Genomic DNA, 23,365 nt, shown 5'->3' with positions numbered 1-23,365 from the left:
ATCAGCTCTCTCAAAAGAACAGCGCTCATATCTCCTGCAAATGTATCCTTTTTAAGATTGCCCAACACAGAGCTGCAAATTGTTATGAACAAGATAGATGTGTTTACTGGCAGCATGAAAGACAGTGGCAGCAAACAATTCAGTCCCTTTCAGGTTGATTGGCATTGCCAAGTGCACTCTCCTGGATGAGGACATTTGCTAATGGGGGCTATGAATAGGATTCAAATTCACCCTCTCCAAATGGGTTATTATGGGAGACAACTGTACCAAATTGAAATTTTGTCGAAATGCTATACAGTACGTTCCGTCTGTTGACAGCGTGGTTCAAGGACAACTATGTAACCTTGGGAAAGACGGTGCTTTGGTTCACAAAAGCAATTCAAAATCAAACAGACAAACACCACGTACAGACAGCCACATAATAACGGTCAGTGTTAACGACCATTCCAAAAGATACAAATGGAGGGACGACAGTATCAGTCCCACCAGGTAGGTTATGCAAATTAAACAGACAAAATGTCAGACTTGCATTTTCCGTCTCCATCCAAATTTAATTTCCACTTTATTAACAGCAATGCAGGTCTTAGCCTTCAACATGGAAATGCTGTATTCAGCTGACACCTTATCCAATAACAAATTAATGAGCATAATAAGAGCAGGAAATATAAGTTACTTGGGAGCTAAGTGTTGCTTACACAAGAATTGTTTTTATAGTTTTTTTTTCTTCCTATAATTCCTTTTGCTCATTCAAGGGACGCGATAGTACTTGGATTTAACCAACCGTCCGTAGAAGTTATGAATAACTTCTGCTAGTAACAAGCTATTTACCCTTCCTTGTCTATGACTCTATTAATACTTTACATTGACAAAACTAGTATCGAGTCGGAAGGGATTTCCAGCTTTACAACCAGATACCATATGGGTGACGTAACCCACAGCTGAGCACTCTTCGGTCAAGCAGATTTGTCATTGTAACATCATGGGATAAATGCCTAGAAATTACAAAAATAAACTCCCATGCTAATGTTAGATTACCATGTTGCTTTTACTCCACAGTCTCTATTTTGCTGTAGTACATTTTCTTGCTGCCCTCATTTGCCAGCAATGAACAACTGCCACATGCAAAGAAGTAAAAAAAAATAATAATTGACCACCCAAACTGACGCGAGTTGAGCCGAGTGGGATTTGTTGGTCACTTTTCAAGGATGACATTTATTACCATAAACACTCCCCATTCACACGTGAATTTGCAATATTATAGAGTCCATTCCAGTAAGTCTGGCACCTTATCAATGACGTTCCACTCTATAATTAGTGCCTTAATCAACCCCCTAATTCAACTGCTCCACGGTCTATTTCCCCACCCTGTCTCCTCTCCCACTGTGCTCTCCCAAAAATGAAAAAAACCACTCCCCTCTTATTCTGTGTTTGTCTTTTTACAAGTCTGTAGGCTTATTTTGCTCCCTTTTATCCCCCATTCTTCCTCAGTCCTTATCTTCCTGCCAGCCCAACACCTATGTCCTTCACCCACATGGATCTCGAATGGCCAAATGAGGGAATCCTTCTCATTAGCAGTGCAGTGGGCCAACATGCCTGGAGGGAGACACGCGGCTCAGTACTGAGCTCAGCAAAGCTCCTTGGACACAATGAGAGAGTAAAGCAATGAGATTTAATACTCGATTGTGTGTGATGCGTCGCTAGATGTACAACCCCAATTCAAATTAAGTTGGGACGTTGTGTTAAACATAAATAAAAACAAAATACAATGATTTGCAAATCATTTTCAAACCTATATTTAATTGAATACACTACAAAGACAAGATATTTAATGTTCAAACTGATAAACGTTATTGTTTTTTTGCAAATAATCGTTAACTTAGAATTTTATGGCTCCAACACAGTCCAAAAAAGCTGGGACAGGGTCATATTTACCACTGTGTTACATCACCTTTTCTTTTAACAACATTCAATTAACGTTTGGGAACTGAGGACACTAATTGTTGAAGCTTTGTAGGTGGAATTATTTCCCATTCTTGCTTGATGTACAGTTTCAGGTGTTCAACAGTCCGGGGTCTCCGTTGTCGTATTTTACGCTTCATAATGCGCCAGACATTTTCAATGGGAGACAGGTCTGGACTGCAGGCAGGCCAGTCTAGTACCCGCACTCTTTTACTACGAAGCCACGCTGTTGTAACACGTGCAGAATGTGGTTTGGCATTGTCTTTCTGAAATAAGCAGGGGCGTCCATGAAGAAGACGTTGCTTGGATGGCAGCATATGTTTCTCCAAAACCTGTATGTACCTTTCAGCATTGATGGTGCCTTCACAGATGTGTAAATTACCCATGCCATTAGCACTAACACAGCCCCATACCATCACAGATGCTGGCTTTTGAACTTTATGTCCATAACAGTCCGGATGGTTCTTTTCCTCTTTGGCCCGGAGGACACGACGTCCACAATTTCCAAAAACAATTTGAAATGTGGACTCATCAGACCACAGAACACTTTTCTACTTTGCATCAGTCCATCTGAGATGAGCTCGGGCCCAGAGAAGCAGGGGGCGTTTCTGGGTGTTGTTGATGAATGGCTTTGCATAGTAGAGTTTTAAGTTGCACTTACAGATGTAGCACCAAACTATATTTACTGACATTGGTTTTCTGAAATGTTCCTGAGCCCATGTGGTGATAGCCTTTACACATTGATGTCGGTTTTTGATGCAGTGCCGCCTGAGGGATCAAAGGTAACGGGCATTCAATGTTGGTTTTCGGCCTTGCCGCTTACATGCAGTGATTTCTTCAGATTCTCTGAACCTTTTGATGATATTATGGACCGTAGATGATGAAATCCCTAAATCCCTTGCAATTGTACGTTGATGAACATTGTCCTTAAACTGTTCGACTATTTTCTCACGCACTTGTTCACACAGATGTGAACCTCGCCACATCTTTGCTTTTATACCCAATCATGGGACCCACCTGTTCCCAATTAGCCTGTTCATTTGTGGGAAACAGGTTTTTGATGAGCATTCCTCAACTTTCTCAGTCTTTTTTGCCACCTGTCCCAGCTTTTTTGGATAAAATTCTAAGTTAATGATTATTTTCTAAAAACAATAACGTTTTTCAGTTTGAACATGAAATATTTTGTCTTTCAATTCAATTAATTATAGGTTGAACATGATTTGCAAATCATTGTATTCTTAACACAACATCCCAACTTCATTGGAATTGGGGATGTATTTGCAAGGGAGGATATATAGAATAAATTAAGCAAGCAAAGTACATTTCTGGAAGTGCTGTACATAACATAGGCTCCATGTTATGTGAACCACTACTCTATCAATAGCACACCATAAAAAGAGGATGTTTCAAATTATTATTGATTATTTCTGCTTTATTAGTACCATAATCTTTGTTACTGAAGAAAAACAGGTTTTTGTAAAGGCTGCATTTATGTTACAGCTCTTGTATTCAATCTCATTTGCTGGTGATTATGTACTTAATGATATGGTCAATTAATTGTTTTTGCCTACAATAGTAAAGTATTCCACACTGTAATGGAAATAGACCGAAGCTGGATACTACACATGATCAGATAATAATACATTTGCCCAATGTTACTGTATTCTTGTACTCACTGTTACAAGTAGCTCTAAACAATTGTATGTTTGGGGTCATATTTAGTTAAGTGTCCTTGCAGGAGTAAATCAAAACAAACAAAAAGACATCTATTGGTGTTTCCCAATGTTTATTACAGTAATATTGAAAATATTGCCAGAACATTCCAATTGGTACCCTGTGATTGGCCGCCGGCCAGTCTAGGCTGCCCAAAGTCAACTGGGACAGCTTCCAGCTGACTAGCCTGCAACCCGAATGAGGACAAGGGCTTCAGGAAATTAATTCCAATTGGTGATCCCAAAAACATTTGTCCTATCCTTGGAAGTATGTTTCAACCATGTTGCATATTTCTGCAACCGTGCGCATGTCCACGCCGCATTTGTTTACTCTCAAACTGGACGAGCTGGTCTGCTTCATCAATGTTGAGACCTTTGCTAACCTGTGAGATCAGCAACTTGCAATAGGTTATGTAGGCCTCCTGCATCGGAAGGCTGAGAAGAACAAAATGTTTCCATGTTACAGCTGTCTTTTAGGAAAACAGAATAACACAGTTATGTTGCCACAGTGGAACCACTTGGCTTTGAGCCTTCCTTGCACTGCTCTGTAATGTGATTTGTCCTAGTGAAACCCCAAAACGCCCTCTCCCCCCTCAACCCTCTCATTAGCCCCTTCCCTCCACACTTCACCCCCCTATGTCTAATTTCCACACTAACCCAATTAGCATCTCGTCAATAATGCTCAGCATTTCATTTTGCTGCTTTAATTAACAAATTCAATTTGCTCAAAACTGCTGTGAAAACAAATTGAAAGCACAGGAAATGAAAATCCCTTCGCTTCAGTCTGAGCGTGGATCTAGCTAAGTTGATTACAGATGTGCCACTTGGCTGTTTTCTTGATCGTTTGACCCGAGGAGACTGTACCCCAGACTCAATGGAAGGAGAGGAGACCTTGCCTGGGTTGACAGGGCACTGAGGTCATGCCCTGTGGTGACGGTGGCACCGGCAAAATTGTTGCCATGGCATTCAGAGCATCGATATATTATTTAATGCATTTATTTTTTATGAAATTAACTCCCTCTCTGTAATCTTTAGTGGTGCTTGAATGGTATTAAAATCCATCCATCCATTTTCTGAGCCGCTTCTCCTCACTAGGGTCGCGGGCGTGCTGGAGCCTATCCCAGCTGTCATCGGGCAGGAGGAGGGGTACACCCTGAACTGGTTGCCAGCCAATCACAGGGCACATAGAAACAAACAACCATTCGCACTCACATTCACACCTAGGGGCAATTTAGAGTCTCCCATTCATGCATGTTTTTGGGATGTGGGAGGAAACCGGAGTGCCCGGAGAAAACCCACACAGGCACGGGGAGAACATGCAAACTCCACACAGAACTGTGAGGCTGACGCTCTAACCAGTCGTCCACCGTGCCGCCTGGTATTAAAATAAATAAATAAATACATTTTTTAAAAAGTACTGTAGGTAGGGGACCAAAAGTCAATTGGTGTTCAAAGTTGAAAGTACCTCATGAGGTGGCTGTCGAGATCACAGAGAGAACCACAGTCCACCAAAGACTATAGGCATTTTAGTTAATTTTGGTACGTGCCAAGATGAGTCAAATATTTTCGCCATCTCCCACAAACAAGTGCATCTTGACATGGTCTCTTCCGCCAGGTCCCTATTGAGGCTTTCTGATCCCTTAGGTGCACCATACTTCGTACGTCAATGTGGAAGTGGGGCCAAAATCTACAGTTTGTAACAAGCCACAGCAGAAAGCCGGAGCACATTTTAAAATGACTGCATTGGCTCCGTGTGCGTTTCAGAATGGATTTTAAGATTCTTTTGCTGGTTTTTAAGTGCGTTAATGGTCTTGGGCCTTCTTAGAGTTCCTTTTACCCTCTGAACCCTGGCAGGCCCTGAGGATCGGGCCTTATTAAATATTCCTAGTCATGATACAAACTAATAGTGAGGCATCGTTCCAGTTTCACGGCCCCCGTCTGTGAAACAGCCTGCCGGAGCGCCTCAGGGCTGCAAAGAACATTTGTTTTTAAAGGGGAAGGAAACCCACATTTTGTTCCCCTAATCGAAACATGGTATTCTGGTTAATATTGTGTTTGTGGAATAAGAATAAAATAGAATAATTCATCAATCTTCAGCAAACTCAGTGCGCCGCCATTTTAGACAATGTAACCCTCCGCTGGCGACCGATATTAAAAATCACAACTACTCCCATGATGGTTGCGTACGTTACATGACTCTGAAAAAGGTTTGCAGACTCTCTGTGTATGATACAGGTTGCTGACAGTTTGAAACTGAACAGGATTAAATGTTGTTCACACTATCGTATCAGCATCTGCAACATACACAGGGAGTCTGCTAACAAAAGGTTCACAGACTCGATGTGTATGCTTCTGGAATTGGTCAGATGAAGTACGCACCCCCTCGCATGACCAAATTCCTTTTCTTCCCCTTTAAGAACAGGCTTAATACCAACTTTATAATTTGGCTTGAAATAAAAATTTTATTTGCATTTGAACTGGCATTTAAATTGTATTTCCTTTTTAACTTTCTTTTTTTTTCATTGTTTTATTATTATGTACTTTATCTGTATGCTATCATTCTAGTTTTTATTAAACTTGGGGTTATATGTACATCTGCTTTTGTGTCTCTTTATGATTATTTTCTTTTCTTTCAGTGTTTCCTCAGGGGGATCCGTCTGCACTCGGAGCTGTGATGGGCTGTGGCCACGTTCCTGTTTCTTGGGGTCCTGGGGCTCCGTTTCCGGAGTCCTGTGGCCACGGTCTGTTGTCTGCTCTTGGTGCAGACATTGTTTCCTCACTTGGATTCGCTGTGCCCAGCCATTGGTCATTACATTAGTATTTTTAACCTGCGTGTGTTTGTGGATGGGGGGGGAATTGAGTTTTTATAAAGCACTTTGGTTTGCATTTGAACGTATGTAAAGTGCTTTATAAGTGAAGTTTGATTTGATTTCTTTTGATTTGATCCACCGTGCAGCCTCACTTCTACAACATTCTTAGGAAATCATAAGCTCCCATTACTGGTGCTATTTTTAGAACAGGCCCACATGCTACTCTTTTGGTCCTTAGGGACTACCTAGTGCTCCCGGGCACTATGTTGGTGACCCCCGCTAAAGACCAACAGGGACTCTCAAACCTGTAGGGAGAGAAGAACAAAGTATTAAGTTCTTCACTCAGAAATTTGTCTTTAAATTAAGGCAACTTCTACTACTCCTGTTTTATTTCTTTAGAATTTTTAGCATCCAGGATGACAATTCTCTTATCCCACCATGTTAGACCACTGAATTGTCATCCATCTATACATCTTCTATACTGCTTTTCACATTCACAATTACTAGTCCAGACTGCCTTGTGACTTGTTGCCAGTCAATCATCGGGAGTTAGTGAATCAACAATGGTGCGCAGTGGGTAGGATAAAAAAAAGAAGAAAAAAAAAAAGAGTCTTATTTCAATGAAACAACATGAATGAAATGAAAAAAAGTACTTTTTCTCAAAGAAGGTTTTGTCTTCTTAGTGGAAGGAATGGCAAACTGTTTGGCTGTTTGAGCGTCTTTCAGTCACTTGGAATCAATTCAGCTCAACATTCCTAGCAATCAACAGAACACATATTCTGACTGTTGTTCCTGGGTTTTATCGTGCACTTAACCATACTTTCCTGTAGTGTTACTGAACCTCTTGACCAGTTACAAGCGCAAAGTCACATTGGCAAGAACACTGGCTGTAGGCCAGCTACCTGCGAGGGCTACCGCAGCCTTGTTTAGCTGTGGCGTTAAATAGATTTTTGGGTTTCAAGTCACGCGGCATCGGCAGCAGGCAGACTCATATCAAAGTTAAAAGAGTGAGAGTGTTACATTTTGTATCCTGTGAGCACAAATTTGCTCACGCTCTACTTTGAACATCATCCAGCTTTCTAGTTGTCATTAGTTATTCTCACATCCTACTTTGTTCTCGTGCATAGCGAGCCCTCGATCCCCCCACTAATTTTAATGCGTATGATTAGAAGTTAGCAGACATCTGGTCAATGCTTCGACATCTGGAGAGGGCGTTGTCGCTTGTTTTAACACAGGCTCACATCTCTCTGTTTAATTTCAACGAGGCGCTTTTGTTTGCATTTGTGTTTCTGCGCCGTTCCTTCAGACTCATTGCCCTCGCTCTCTCGCTCTCTCTCCTCCGCACAGAGCTAATTATTATTCCATTTAATTACCAGGCGCGCAGCAGTCCAGCTTGCTTCAGCTTTAAAGAACCATTCAGCACTTCATTTCGATACCTGATTAAACTCAGTTAAATGGAAAAGTTATGCCGAAGAAAATGCTTTAGTCACACAACATTTTGTTTCATTTCTTTTCTAAAATGTCTCTCGCTGTCTGGTTACTTGAAGATAACGCCCATTTGAATTTGTTCGGGGGTATATTGTAAATATGAATATAAAAGGTTTTTTTGAAATGGAGGGATTCAGTAAGAGGCAAACTGTGTCCACAGCTTGCAAGTACACACAACACTTTAATCCATAAAGGCAATAAACCGATAGCAACGTACGCGTCTCTTGACCTTCAGCTTTAATTAGGTCCAGAGGAGAGATGGGTGAACTTTTCAACCTTATGTCTTGTGATTTGATACTGCAATGGTGTTGTCTGGATAACAGAAAGATCAATAAATTTCACTGTTGTAGATAAGTTTTTGAAACTTTTGTGATAGCGCTGAAAGCGGATTCAGGTCTTATATGGACCAATCCCACTTTAATTTTCAATTTCTCTTACATGATTAAAGACTCCATAATGCAAAATGATGAAAATATAACAGCATAAAGCCAAGGTTATTTTTGAACTTTACTACTGACTTTTGACTGAGGCATTTCTAACTCTAAAAATAATGCATGATGTTATGTTATGTATTGTAATGGAAAAAACATCACCTTTATACCAAAACCACAGTATTTTTTTCAGGATAATTTAAGTTTGGGCTGAGTCAATACATATGTTTCATCGCAAATGCAATGGAATAATCAATGATTCCTCATTTCACGAGAATTGTTCTCCCAATGTTCTTGTTTCCATTTTGGGAAACCTATTTTGATACAGGCACGGTGGCCGACTGGTTAGAGCGTCTGCCTCACAGTTCTGAGGACCGGGGCTGTGGAGTTTGCATGTCCTCCCCGTGCCTGCGTGGGTTTTCTCCGGGCACTCCGGTTTCCTCCCACATCCTAAAAACATGCATGCTAGGTTAATTGACGACTCTAAATTGCCCGTAGGTGTGAATGTGTGTGTGAATGGTTGTTTGTTTGTATGTGCCCTGCTATTGGCTGGCAACCAGTTCAGGGTGTACTCCGCCTCCTGCCCGATGATAGCTGGGATAGGCTCCAGCACGCCCGCGACCCTAGTGAGGAGAACCGGCTCAGAAATTGGATGGATGGATGGATGGATTTTAGTATACCATTTGGACAAATATAAAAGCTAAGAAATCCAGTGTTATTGTTATAAACCTTTTATATATATATATATATATATATATATATATATATATATATATATAAACCAAGTGATACAGTAATGCTAAAAAAAATGGCACTGTTGCAGTCTTGTGCTCTGATGACTAAGAGATCATCGATTGAGCATTCCCAGATAAACAGCAGGTCAGTACACCTACACTCCATCAGTCAGGGGTCAAACATAACCCATTGGGGAAATGATGATGGGACAGAGCCCTCCTTGCTCTAAGTGACTATGAGTGCAATGGCGTGTTAAGGGTTCACTTTTTCCTTAAGTCAATAATTGCTCCCCTGGTGTCAATACACCATCATTGATTCTTTGCCAGGTCAAAGAGGAACCTTACAGGATCGTATGCTAGCTGTATTGTTTGTGCTTTCATGTTCAGTATTGAATCCTGGCTTAGAGTGCATGTTCTTCCAATGTTTGCGTGGCTTTTCTCTGGGCACACTGGCTTCCTCCCACATTTCAAAATCATTTTAGTTTAATTGAATTTGACTTTAAATTCCCCATAGGCGTAACTGTAACTGAATGGTTGCTGGTCAATACGCCCTTTGAATGATTAGAGACCAGTCCAGGGTGCACCCCACCTCTAGCTCCAAGTCAGCTGAGATAGGCTTCAGCTCACCTGTGACGCTAATTAGGAGAGACCTCGAGAGAATGGATGGATAGATGGATGCTTCTAAGTGGTAAATGGACTGCACTTATATAGCGCTTTATCGACACCATCACAGTGCCAAAAGCGCTTTACAAAGCCTCACATTCACACACACATTCATACACCAATGGGCGACTGCTACCATGCAAGGCGCTGCCAGGCCCACTGGAAACAAATTAGGGTTCAGTGTCTTGCCCAAGGACACTTCGAACCACTGACCCTTCGGTCACTGGACAACCTGCTCTACCTATTGAGCCACAAAAATGAAATGTATTACATGCTACGGTCATTCACACAGCACATACAGGGGGTATATCGTCAGCATAATTGTATAATTGCCCGAGTCATTTGGAATGTTTTCAGTTCAACAAGAGTCCAAATGGCTCAATTTAACCTTTGTGGATTACCATGACCTGGATGACTGAGAAGCAACACAAAGAGAAAACACAATTTTGAACATACACATTGATAATTTTGTATTGTGACAATACGTTAAAAATGAATTAAGCAAATATTGCTATTACACTCATGATATGTACGAATGGCGCAACAAACCCCCTTCGTCATCATGAGGTACGCTCATATTAAAATGTTTCAGTCATTTGTTTGTGTGTTTTTTGTTTTGACAATGTTGTATGTGAAATGTTTCAATAATTAAAAAAGAATGTTCCCTTTTGACTAGAGCATCACATAAACATAACCTTAATTTGACCATTGTGGTTTCTTTACATCCTTTCCCTGGAGTTCTTTTTCTGTCAATCTATGTACAAGTAGGATCTACAGTGTGTTAGCCTCCATCGTAGGGCTCTTGGCTGCCGCTCTCTAGCGGCAGACTATGATCTACAGTATACACCCCCTCTAACTCCCAGTAAAACAGAAGAATTGATTTGAAAATGCTTGCACTTGTCTTTAAATCTATGCATGGCTTAGCACCACCCTACAATGTTGACCGGCTCACTGAGTACACAGACAGACAGATCCCTGATATCATCCACTGGGCTCTCGGGCCTTATCGCAGTTCCCTTGTTTTTTGGACTTCCATTCGGAACACTCGGTAGTTGTTTAGAGTTCTTGACATTGGAAGGGGTAGGTGAATGGTAATAAAACATGGATTGACAAGATGAAACAGGGCAAAGGGTAGTTCCCTGTGGCAGCCTTGTACAGGCATTTTGTCTGTAGTTGGTGGTCTACCCTCTTTGGTTTGTTTGAAGTAAATCCCAACATACAGCAGACTTGGCGCAGGTCTCAGGAACTCACTCCAACCCAAACCGACTGCCTTTTACAATGCCATTAATACTGTTGGGTCACTGATTCCCGAGTCCTGTTTTGAAGCTGAAAGTTGAACAGCAGGGCACATTGCTGCTCAAGCTCATTTCATGTACTAAAGACCAAATGCAGCACAATGGCTCAATTTATGTTCCCCTTAACCCCCTTCTTATTGTATGCTTGATATCCAGGTAATCTTTTATGATACCAAAGACTATCTTATTTTCTTCTGCCTGACCTCTTAGTTGTCCTTCATAGCTCCATTGCTCTCCTAATATTAAGCCTTTATCCGCTCCATCTTTCTCCATAGCCGCTTCTCTCTCTGTCTCCTGATAAAAAGAAAACTTCCACTTTAGTCATGTATTAGCACTAAACCTGCTAACAAAAGAGAAAACATCGCATTTGTCAACATACAGTGGATGGATGCTGATGCTTTTCTTTTAAACAATGTTTCCTGTTAGATATAATTGAAAATGAATCATCATTCCTTAAGGAACAGTCATCTGTCCATCAATTTTCTATAACGCTTATCCTCACTAGGGGCACGGCTGTGCCGTTGCCTATATCAGCTAACTTTAGGCGAGAGGCAGTGTACACACTGAACTGGTCGCCAGCCAATTGCAGGGCACCTATAGACACTCACATTTGCACCTAAGGACAATTATAGGCTTCAATTAACCTACCATGCCTGTTTTGGGAAGGTGGGAGGACCCGGAGAAAACTCTCGCAGGCACAGGGAGAACACGCAAACCCCACACAGGAAGAACGGAGCCCAGATTTGAACCCACAACCTCAGAACTGTGCTAACCAGTCAGTAACCGTGCCGAGGATCAGTCATAAGCGTTATCCAGTGTTAATAATGAAACATAAAAATCTAAACTTAAAGGAGACAGATTATACCTTTTTTTTCACCATTTTAAACCATTCCGAGGTTTCTTAATAACATCTCCGTGGCATGCTTTCGTCAAAATCATGGAAATAGTGTTGCAGCTTATTCCTTGCTATAGTGAAGTTGGCTCATTTTAGAGGCGGATCTTTTTTGAACACATTGCAAAAACAAGAGTCGACAGCAATGTAAAAGCTCTTTTATTCTCTATGTGTGAGTCTTTATGTCGAGGGTTCCAGATGAACTACTACAAATAATGAATGCTTGTGTGTCATCCCATACATATCCACCCACTTGACAGATCTAACTGCAAACATTTTTTTCTCAAAACCAAGACTACTGAAGACCAAAGGTGCAGGGCAGGGGTGTCTCTGTACGTCCCTACTATTTTTTTTTTAAGACTCGTGCATATCGAAGAAACCATAGTACACCACCAAACAAAAATGTCATCAAAAGGTTCAACGATATTGTGAAATATAACAGTATGTGATTGTAATGGAAGAACATGTAACTTTTCTGCCTGTCACAATAAGTCGCTTACATAGAACAAAAATACATAATTTATAGTCAATGAATAATGATCAGATTTTGATAGAATTCTGAATTGAACAACTGTAGGGGTTGGTGGACTTCTTCCCCATGTATTTGTTTTCAGAACATTTACTAGCATCTTTAAACAGTAAGGACAGAATGTAATGTTCTCTAGTCAGCTGTCACAGTTGAACCAACTCAAGACTTTTCACTGGGATAGTGATAACACGGCTCGTATTAGTAAGGCCAACTCCAAGGCTGCCCACCCTGTAAAGCTTTGCCCCTATGGGACATTTTGTTATAATCTGGTTGACAATGCTGCGCCATAGACCGTAATCAGCCAGCTGCACCAGTTATTGCCTTCAGAGTCAGAGTATTAAAAAGGAGACAAGTGGGGTGATGCGGTCGTACAGCCTCGACCCACGGGGTGACGGAAAGATGGAGGAAGAGCTTCTCACGGCCATCTCACCTGCTTTTACTAATTGGTCTTCATAAATGTGTAATGAATTCATGATGGAAATGAATCGTGCTTTAGTGTAAATCACTATGAATACATGAATATTGCCTTCATCGATATTCGTGTGCCACCATAAGCGACATATATTATCTATGTAGGCCTGCTTTTAAAGGGAGCTGTAGAAATGTCCGTGGGCCCCGTGCAGGTGGCCATAGGTACCCTCGGCCTCCGCTCAAGAAGAGGCGGCTCTCGGCTCTCACAAGGAATAAATTTTTGATTTGGTTTGTTGTATTTTTAACCAGGGGTTCGTTGGTCACGCAACAGCGAGCCCAGCTCCGCCACCCCTCTGCTGCCATCCACTCTTTCCTCTCAGCATCGACACCGATTTTCACTGACACTGCCATGCAAGTGGAGACACGATAACATTTTGACTGGCCACTTGCCATTTTCCTGCACAAATGAGCTTTTTTTTTCTCAACTTGAAGTGACATTTTCCAGCTGTCCACCGAATTGACATACTGTGTGTGTACTGTATAGATTAGATGTGTTTGACATCTAAAAATATGGTTCGATACTTTATACACCACTACAGTGATGGTATGCAAAACAAGATTGAAGTGTAGACTTTCACTTTAACATTATTTAAAGGAGAAATTTTGTTTACGTACAATTTTCCCAGGTGTCGTAATAAAAGGTCTCTGACGTTCTTCCCTTAAAAAACACAAAGCATAAAGAATAACAGCACACTTAAAGGGTGCAGTGTTAAACTGCTCAGCAAGATTTTAATACAGCCTAAATTCACGAAAGCCAAACTTCACTAATCCCCTGTTGAGTCTCTGACTAAAGCCACGCCACTCATTAATGTGCATTAGTGCAATTCTCAAATTCACACACGTACATCCTACTTCCAAATTGCAGTGCTACCAATACTAAAGCCACGCCCCTCATTAATGTGCATTAGTGCAATTCTCAAATTTACACACGTACATCCTACCTCCAAATTGCAGTGCTACCAATACTAATCTAGCATTAAAACTGTAAACTAGCCAACGTTAGCCATGGATGCTACATTGGTAGCATGACCTATTTGTTATGGAGTGTTACTATAACACTAAGGGCTCTATTTTCATGAAGTGCAAATCCAGTGTTGCACTTTTGCAAGCAGGCGGGCTAGACCTGGTTTTGGTAATTTCATGGAGCGGCGTACCCGCATTGCATTTGAGAGTAGGATGTCTGCGTTGGTCTTGGTGTGTTCACAGCTGACTTCCTTGTCTAATCAAAGCGGGTTCTCTCATTTAAAAACTAGTGCAATAGTCTCGCAGGGAGACGTCTGTTTATGTGGAAGAGGACGCAGCGATCTGTGTGCGACTGGAGCATTGTCACGGCTCGGCTGATGTGGCAACAGGCGACGTAATTAAATACAGCTGATGATAACCGCAGGGCAAATTAAATATGTCCGCGGACCTCAGATACAGGGGGTATGGAAAGTATTCAGAACCCCTTAAATTGTTCACTCTTTTTTATATATTGCAGCCATTTGCAGTTCATTTTTTTCCACATTAATGTACACACAGCAGCCCATGTTGCTGCAAAACTGAATTGTTGACATTTTTGCAGATTTATTAAAAAAGAAAAACTGAAATATCACACGGCCACAAGTTTTCAGACCCTTTGCTCAGTATTTAGTAGAAGCACCCTTTTGAGCTAATACAGCCATGAGTCTTTTTGGGAATGATTCTTCACATCTGCCATTCCTCCTTGCACATCCTCTCCAGTTCTGTCAGGTTGGATGGTGAATGTTGGTGGGCAGCCATTTTCAGATCTTTCCAGAGATGCTCAATTGGGTTTAAGGGTCATTGTCTTTTTTTAATGTGAACCTTCGGCCCAGTCTAATGAAGGTGTAGAACCATCTCAAGGATAAATAAGGTTAAATATGAGTGTCACAGCAAAGGGTCTGAATACTTATGGCTGTGTGATATTTCTGTTTTTCTTTTTTAATAAATAAGCAAAAATTTCAACAATTCCGTTTTTTTCTGTCAATATGTGTGCTGTGTGTACATTAATGAGGAAAAGTTAGATGTGGTCTGAGCAGGTGTAAATTTAGACTGACTTTCAGTCACCAAATTGTCAAAGGACACACCCTCGTTGTGTTTGTACGGCCATCTTGGCTCACGCTGGTCTGCCAAATTGGCAAACAAAATCAATCAAAATCAAATCGTAACTCGGCACACATTGCGTAGTCTACAAAAATAGAGCCCTAAATGTTATTGGTTGAAAGTTTTAATGTACAATCAATTTGAAATTTAAAAAAGATGCGATAAACTTACCTGTCAAGCAGAAATGTTGCTTAGTCCATGTCGCTTGTGAATTCGTCTAGTTTTATGTCCAGTTCCTGGCAAAGGAGGGATGGGATTCATTTTTTTTTTTTTCCCCTCTGAAGGTGGATATTACGCCATAGTTTCAGCAAAGCTGCTGAAGCCCAAGGTAACAGGTCAGCGTGAGGCCATGGGGTTTTCTATGAGTGTGCCTGTGAGTGCATGAGAAATGATTGACATCTCGTCAGTCACGCCTTCTGTTTCTGATTGGTTGTTTTCTTAGGCACGGCGGTTTCTTGCAAATCAAATTAGAGGCACAACATGGAGCCAGAGAGGGCTGATTTTTTGTTCTCACAGATCATTTTACTCACTCCTGTCAGGTCATACTGACAGTTTTAGCAAATGAGACAAGAAGTGAAAAAAAATAAATGCAACCCCCGCCCCTCACTCCTGGTGTATGTATTAATAATACTCTGAAATCTGGAGTCCATTGACATGACCAAATTTGGAGTTTCGCCCTGGAGATTCAATATCATATCACCATGTTTGACACCTGATGTGATATTCTTTTTTTCTCTTCACATCATTATGAGACAAGTTGACTTTACTTATGTTGAAAAAATCTGATTTCACAAGGGCGGCTTTTTTTTTTCTTTTTCTTTTAAAATATTTTTTTCTAATCTGGCTTTGACTGTTCTTGAATGTTACCAGTGCTGTGTCCCTTTTATTAAACCCTTTGTATTTACCTTCATGATTCCTCACAGCCTTTCCTGGTTGTTGATTTTGACAATGTCATGCCGACCTTTTCCAAAGTATTATTGACCTGTCAGTGTTATAAATGTTTTTTTTCCCCCTTTTCTTTTCATGGCCTTCCAAGCCTTTTGATGTTGTTGAGTACACCAATCTTCTCTTTCTTTTTTAAGAATGTACCAAACGGTTGATTTGCTATCTTTATATTTTTCAGCCCAATGATAGCCTCTGACCTAACACTTTTGAGTACTTAAAAATTGTGGTACTCTGCATAAAATGGCTTTTTGTCCTGAATAGTGAATGGCATATTTTTGTGAAATATCTTTCATTTAAGTCTGCACTTCTTGATTGTTTTGCTCCAAACTCAGTCTGGTGGTAGATAAAGACAACATCCTAAAAACTCTGAATACCTCTGGACCTAACTGTAAGGCTGCTACTGAATTTTGCTGTGTGCTGTCATGCCTCTGATGTCATCACGTAGATGACTTTAGTGGGCCAGATAGTCAAACCTTAAGAGCTTATTGAGCCCATGAGCTCATCCTTACCTCATCTTCCTTCCCCCTTTGTTACCAAGAGAGGATGACTAAGACACACATACAGGCCAAAAGGAGAGCTGGAAAGTGCTGCGGCTCACATGTGTGTGTGCGTGTGTGTGTATGTGTGTGTGTGTGTGTGCGTGTGTGGTAAAACCTTGAGTGCAGCGCACGATAAATGATGACAATAATAATCATGATAATAACAGTAATAATAATACCTTCCTGCAATATACATTGCACGAATAAAGGTCACATCCTAATCTCCCCGTTTAAACAGTGCATGACATCGGGTTGTGGCTATGAGTAATTAGGTCATATTGACTTTAAATTAATTTGAAATGAGCTACAAAATGATGTCCCTCATCCTCCCTCTCACTTTCCTCTGCGATATCGGCAAATATGAAAAGTTGTTTTTGGAGGAAACGTTGGTAAATTAGTTTTTGGGTAGATTTAGTTTGAATATTTGATTTAATCATAATTTAGAGGGGGTTACACACTTTTTTTTATTCATTTTTTTTGTTTGTTTTACTGATGCCAGCACTCAATTTGAAAGGCTTCCAAGACAAATTAAGATGGCTTCACTTTTTGCGTTCTGATCTTCTGATTGGTTGTGTTAATGACCTTATTTGTAATGATTAAAACATTTAGAAATCCCTTTGGTTTGGTGGTTGTCAGACTCATATTAAAGGACTATTTATTTTACCCCCCCAAAAAAATCCCGATTAATATGGAACAGTGATTATAGATACAAGTAAATCAAGAATCTGATGACAGCATTGATACAGAAACCAAGCAGTTTGTCTTTTAGTCAGAATATCAATTTTCATTGGATTTAACTCTCTTGCAAAATTGCATCTTTCCACTTATGGAGGCACGGATCGAACTTTATCAGGCGCTGCATTAGTAAACATCCAAGAAGAGAAGCACTGCACTGGGTTTGATTGGGAAATTAAACACATGTGTTTATTACAGCTTTAAAACATAGAAGTCTTAAAATACTTATGCGAGTTAATTGTGATTAATATATATTGATTAAGTTCTTGGGGGTACGTTTTCTTGTGATGTCATGATGTTGTGTTTACAAACAGCCACATTGGATTTGAAATAAAACAATCAACATGTGATTGGAGTTCAGACTCTCGGCATTAATTTAAGAAATTTGACAATATTATGTTACTAATCCTTGAGCAATTCTATCTTTTTTTAACATAGCATACCTTTGTTTCAAATCCATTGTGGTGGTCTATGAAGGCAAAACTTGCGAGTAAGAGCTGTCATCGTACAAATACTGCTTTGAGCGTCAGCCTCAGAGTTCTGAGGACCCGGGTTCAATGCCCGGCCCCGCCTGTGTGGAGTTTGCATGTTCTCCCCGTGCCTGCGTGGGTTTTCTCGGGCACTCCGGTTTCCTCCCACATCCCAAAAACATGCATTCATTGGAGACTCTAAATTGCCTGTAGGTGTGACTGTGAGTGCGCATGGTTGTCTGTTTGTATGTGCCCTGCGATTGGCTGGCAACCAGTTCAGGGTGTACCCCGCCTCCTGCCCGATCACAGCTGGGATAGGCTCCAGCTCGCCCGCGACCCTAGTGAGGAGAAGCGGCTCAGAAAATGGATGGATGGATGGATGTTGTTAGTAGGATAAAGCTTAATTGACTTCAATTGCCTGCCCCCAAATGTTTTCACAGACCCGCACCCATACTCTGTGTGTTATTGTTTATAGACCTCATCCATTAAAGAAACTTACTGTATATCAGGAAGAGGGATAGGTGTTCTGTTTGCATGTATATGAATGTCATATTCACATATGTTTTGCTCTTGTGGGCAATATTGTCTGCAAAGTACAGGTTCAGCGTCCACACAATTTTTTGTTACAGCCAGCAGAGGATGCTAAAGAACCAAAGTGATTATAAAACTCCCCATGGAGTTTGAATTTTAAACCAGTTGATCCTGGCGACTTGCTGACAACTTTCCCCGTCTGCGGGGATGGACTCCAGCTCACACATGACCCTAATTAGAAAAGCTGGATCAAAATGGGACAAATGGATGAATTAGAAACTGCATGTAAAAGAATACACCTCTCATACTTAACAAGCAGAGTTAAATAATTTGGTGCGGAAGGATTGTTTAAACCATGTATTTTCATTGACTCTAACTCGGTTCTTAGTACATTTAGATTAAATGTTCTGTGCTTCATGTTAGTTAAACAAATTGTGACATTCAGTTACCTCGATGTAAAAAAAAAAAATGTAAATTTTAAATAATGTCTACTTATCTGGGTTTACAGTGAAAGTAAATACTTGGTACTTTCTACAGTGTAGTAAATAAAAGCCTCTCGATCACCTAAAACTTGTGTCCACAGGTAAACTTTTCGATGACTGGGAAAGAGTGAGGAGCTTTCAGTAGACATGATTTCTTTTTATTCCCCGCTTGTCTCATTTATATGTGTACTATGATCTCCCAGTCCACTTAAAATTCTTGTTTTGTTCATTGGTGTTTATATTCAGAAGTAACTCTATTTCACTATCAGTCCAAAGAGATGATGCTCATTTTCTTAATGTGCTATTTCTTATTCCTTATTTTTATAATGCAGTCAAATCATTCTCACTGGCTGAAAATCACTTTATAACTTGGGGTTACGCTTCCAACAGATTCATCCATGCGCTTTAATCAAAGGTTTGACAATTTCTACACTCATCTACTGTCTTTAAAGGGAACTATTGTAATTGTTGAATGTAGCACTTGTCTAAGTGGAAGGTAAAAAACCATTTAATGGCTGTACTTTTCCAAAACAAATGTGATCTTTGTAAATATTCTGATTCAATCATGGCTCGGCTAAAGTGAGGAAAAGTGATTATTAGTGTTTCCAATCTTTTGTATGACATACAGTAAATATTAGACTAGATATTTCTGTTATTAATTCCTGTAGTGTCTCCATTTCCTCAGTCTCCACGAGTGGTAGCAACAGTATGTGTGTGCATTTGTGTGTGTTACTGTGAATGTAGGGCTCTGGTGGACATAGTGTGTGATCTCAGCTTGCACGCTCGCTTGTTGTGTGTCTCGTGTTGTCACAGTGACCTCTGCCGCTTGCTTGGTCACTCCTGCCAGCTTTCATGTGGCTCAGCACCTCACATGCATATCCATGTCTTTTTTTTTTCCTCACATATATAAGCAAATAAAACATGCATTTATTTCTAGGTGTGTTTGATTCAAATCTATTATATAAAAGAGATTCTACCTTATAACACTACATACAAGAATTAATTATAATAAGACAAAATACCCCCCAAAATTATATGAACTGCAGATTGTAGCAATAGTGACTAAATCAAAATATATCATAGCAATGTTATATATATCGAACAAGTATCCCTCCTTCGGGACACCGTCAGACCGATCTGACTGGATGCTCCTCCCCCTTTTCCACTGCACAGTAACCTATCGGCTATGGGTGGACGGTTTTCCACTTCGATATCATACTGCCAGCATTGGGGAGTAACACACTACATGTAACGAGATTATGTAATTTAGTTACAAAATGTATCCAATTGTTATCCATTACATTACTGGGAGAAAATAAATACTGTATGTAATTCATTAAATACAGTTGCTTTTGGAAATTTCCATGATTACAATTTTAGTTATATTAAAAAATAGATTTCCAAGCTGACGCTTGTGATTGTCTCATGACATATTTTTCCCAATATGATTTCCAAGCGATTTTTTGTGGGGGTGAATTGCAAACTCCCCGATAAGATTAGGACTGATTGTCTACACCACCATGCTGACTAGTTCGTAGTCGTTTAGTACCTGTTTTTTTTTTTTCAATGAAAACCATCAACTGCAAGTCGAACCAAGTAAAAAGGGGCCATTAGTAAGTACTTCGGAGCTATTAAACAAGATAAAAAAAGCAGCAACCTAATCAAGAAGATTGGTATGCTAAGAGAGATACATATCTTGAGAAAAAAAACAGTGCCAGTGTCGGTTTTTGAGCATACTGCAGAGTGAACCAGCTTTTGGAGTTACACCATCACGGCAATCTTGTGCCACTTCCCTACCGTATTATATGCCATAAGTCACTCTTTGTAAGAGCCTCCACTAAATACTAGATTAATGTTTAGTCAGCCATCAGCATGATCCACTTGAGGCATGCATGTGAGGCAAGAAGGACTCCGAGTATTCTATAAGAGTCTCTTTGCTTTTCCCCTCAGAGCAACTGGTTAATGTGCCTGGATGTAAATGATGTGTGGCTCTGACCATGACATAGCCAGTGTGACACATACACACACACACCTACACACACACACACACGGTAATGCTCACACACTCGCACACACAGACCTCTCATCTGTTCCTTGGATATCTTCTTTCCTGAGGGACTGTTGGTTCAAGAGGGCTGAGGTGTTGATTACTGCAGTGCTCCCTAGTCAAGTGTGTGTGTGTGTGTGTATGTTGGGGGGGGGGGGTGTGAGAGTGTATAAGTGTATGTGCATATGTGAGAGCCACCTACCATCTCCTCTTTTAGTCCACTTATCTCACACACTGGGAATAAAGTCACAGTTACAAAAGTTAGCTAGAGTACTTTCAACTCCATCATAAACCTCAGCTTGACAGATTTTATGTCTGCTCTGTAAGCAGTGTTTGTGTGTGTGTGTGTGTGGTAATGACACTCAGCACATGGTGGTATCAGGCATAATAAAGGTGATGTTGCTTTTGTTCCTTTCTTGACAGTAAATAGCAAGCATTGATTTGAGGTGTGGCATTTATTTATTCAGGTGGACACCCAGTGATTAATTGGGAATGCCATTTATTTAAATGGAGGTAGTAATTTGAGGAAATCCAGGTTGCTTTTTTTTGTTTTGTTTTATTGCTGACATTCTTTTCAAAATGCTATGAACAGATCATGCAGTTAGATGTGTTGATGGTGTTGTTCCTTCTTTTTCTCTTTGTCTCATTAAATTTCAACTGGTGCATGTTTAAATTAAAAAAAAAAAAAAAAAAAAAGGCCCAAAAGATCCTGGAGGTTCTTTGTTAAATGTAATCTGTATATGCATAAGAGGCAGCAGTAACACGACCAAAGTATTTACTAGGGATGCGCCAGTACCACTTTTTTTCTGACCGAACACAGGTAAACAAGTGCTTACATTTGAGTACTGGCCGATACCACTGCGTGCGGATACTCAATTATCTTGAGATGTGTGTGTTTTTTTTTAATCAAATGTTGTTGAATAGCACAAACTTTTTTTGAACATGAAATGTGTTTTACCTAAATATAATACTTTTTTTAGAGTAAAAACATGACTACCCTAACAGAATAAATCCCATATTACAAAACAAAATAAACAAAACAAAATCAATCATTACAACTGTGATCGTATTGTGTGTGTGTTAACTAAAACATTTCAATAGAAATGTTAATTACCACATTTTCTTTCATTTACAAAGTGTACCTAAGTGCAGCTCACTGAACAGAAAGCCAGCATTAATTACTGTACACGACAAACGGTTAGAAAATAATATGAAAAACAACCAAAGTACAACCCCAATTCCATTGAAGCTGCGACGTTGTGTTAAACATAAATAAAAACAGAATACAATGATTTGCAAATCATGTTCAACCTATATTTATTTGAATACACTACAAAGACAAGATATTTAATGTTCAAACTGATAAACATTATTGTTTTTAGCAAATAATCATCCATCCATCCATTTTCTGAGCCGCTTCTCCTCACTAGGGTCGCGGGCGTGCTGGAGCCTATCCCAGCTGTCATCGGGCAGGAGGCGGACCTGTTAACCATCACCAACCTGAACTGGTTGCCAGCCAATTGCAGGGCACATACAAACAAACAACCATTCGCACTCACAGTCATGCCTACGGGGAATTTAGAGTTAATTACATCCAATTAATGCATGTTTTTGGGATGTGGGAGGAAACCGGAGTGCCCGGAGAAAACCCACGCAGGCACGGGGAGAACATGCAAACTCCACACAGGCGGGGCCGGGGATTGAACCCGGGTCCTCAGAACTGTGAGGCTGACGCTCTAACCAGTCGTCCACCGTGCCGCCAAATAATCATTAACTTAGAATTTTATGGCTGCAACACGTTCCAAAAAAGCTGGGACAGGTGGCAAAAAAGACTGAGAAAGTTGAGGAATGCTCATCAAACAGGTAGTAACAGGTGGGTGCCATGATTGGGTATAAAAGGAGCTTGCCGGAATTGCTCAGTCATTCACAAGCAAAGACTTTGTGAACAAGTGCGTGAGAAAATAGTCAAACAGTTTAAGGACAATGTTCCTCAACGTACAATTGCAAGGAATTTAGGGATTTCATCATCTACGGTCCATAATATCATCAAAAGGTTCCGAGAATCTGGAGAAATCACTGCATGTAAGCGGCAAGGGCCAAAACCAACATTGAATGCCCGTGACCTTCGATCCCTCAGGTGGCACTGCACCAAAAACCGACATCAATGTGTCAAGGATATCACCACACGGGCTCAGGAACACTTCAGAAAACCAATGTCAGTAAATATAGTTCGGCGCTACATCCGTAAGCGCAACTTGAAACTCTACTATGCGAAGCAAAAGCTATTTATCAACAACACCCAGAAACGCCGCCGGCTTCTCTGGGCCCGAGCTCATCCAAGATGGACTGATGAAAAGTGGAAAAGGATTCTGTGGTACGACGAGTCCACATTTCAAATTGTTTTTGGAAATTGTGGACGTCGTGTCCTCTGGGCCAAAGAGGAAAAGAACCATCCGGACTGTTATGGACGCAAAGTTCAAAAGCCAGCATCTGTGATGGTATGGGGTTGTGTGCCAATGGCATGGGTAA

General features: G+C 40.5%; 1 protein-coding gene across 2 annotated transcripts in view; it reads left to right on the top strand.

Annotated features, from left to right (window-relative positions):
- Positions 1-23,365, top strand: part of agbl4 (AGBL carboxypeptidase 4) — a 364,986-nt gene that overhangs the window by 226,559 nt on the left and 115,062 nt on the right. The gene's annotated exons all lie outside the window — the stretch shown is intronic.

This window comes from Phyllopteryx taeniolatus, chromosome 7 (assembly GCF_024500385.1).
Source record: "Phyllopteryx taeniolatus isolate TA_2022b chromosome 7, UOR_Ptae_1.2, whole genome shotgun sequence".
Taxonomy (NCBI): Eukaryota; Metazoa; Chordata; class Actinopteri; order Syngnathiformes; family Syngnathidae; genus Phyllopteryx; species Phyllopteryx taeniolatus.
Note: the sequence above shows the minus strand (reverse complement) of the source record. Positions and strands in the feature narration are given on the sequence as shown.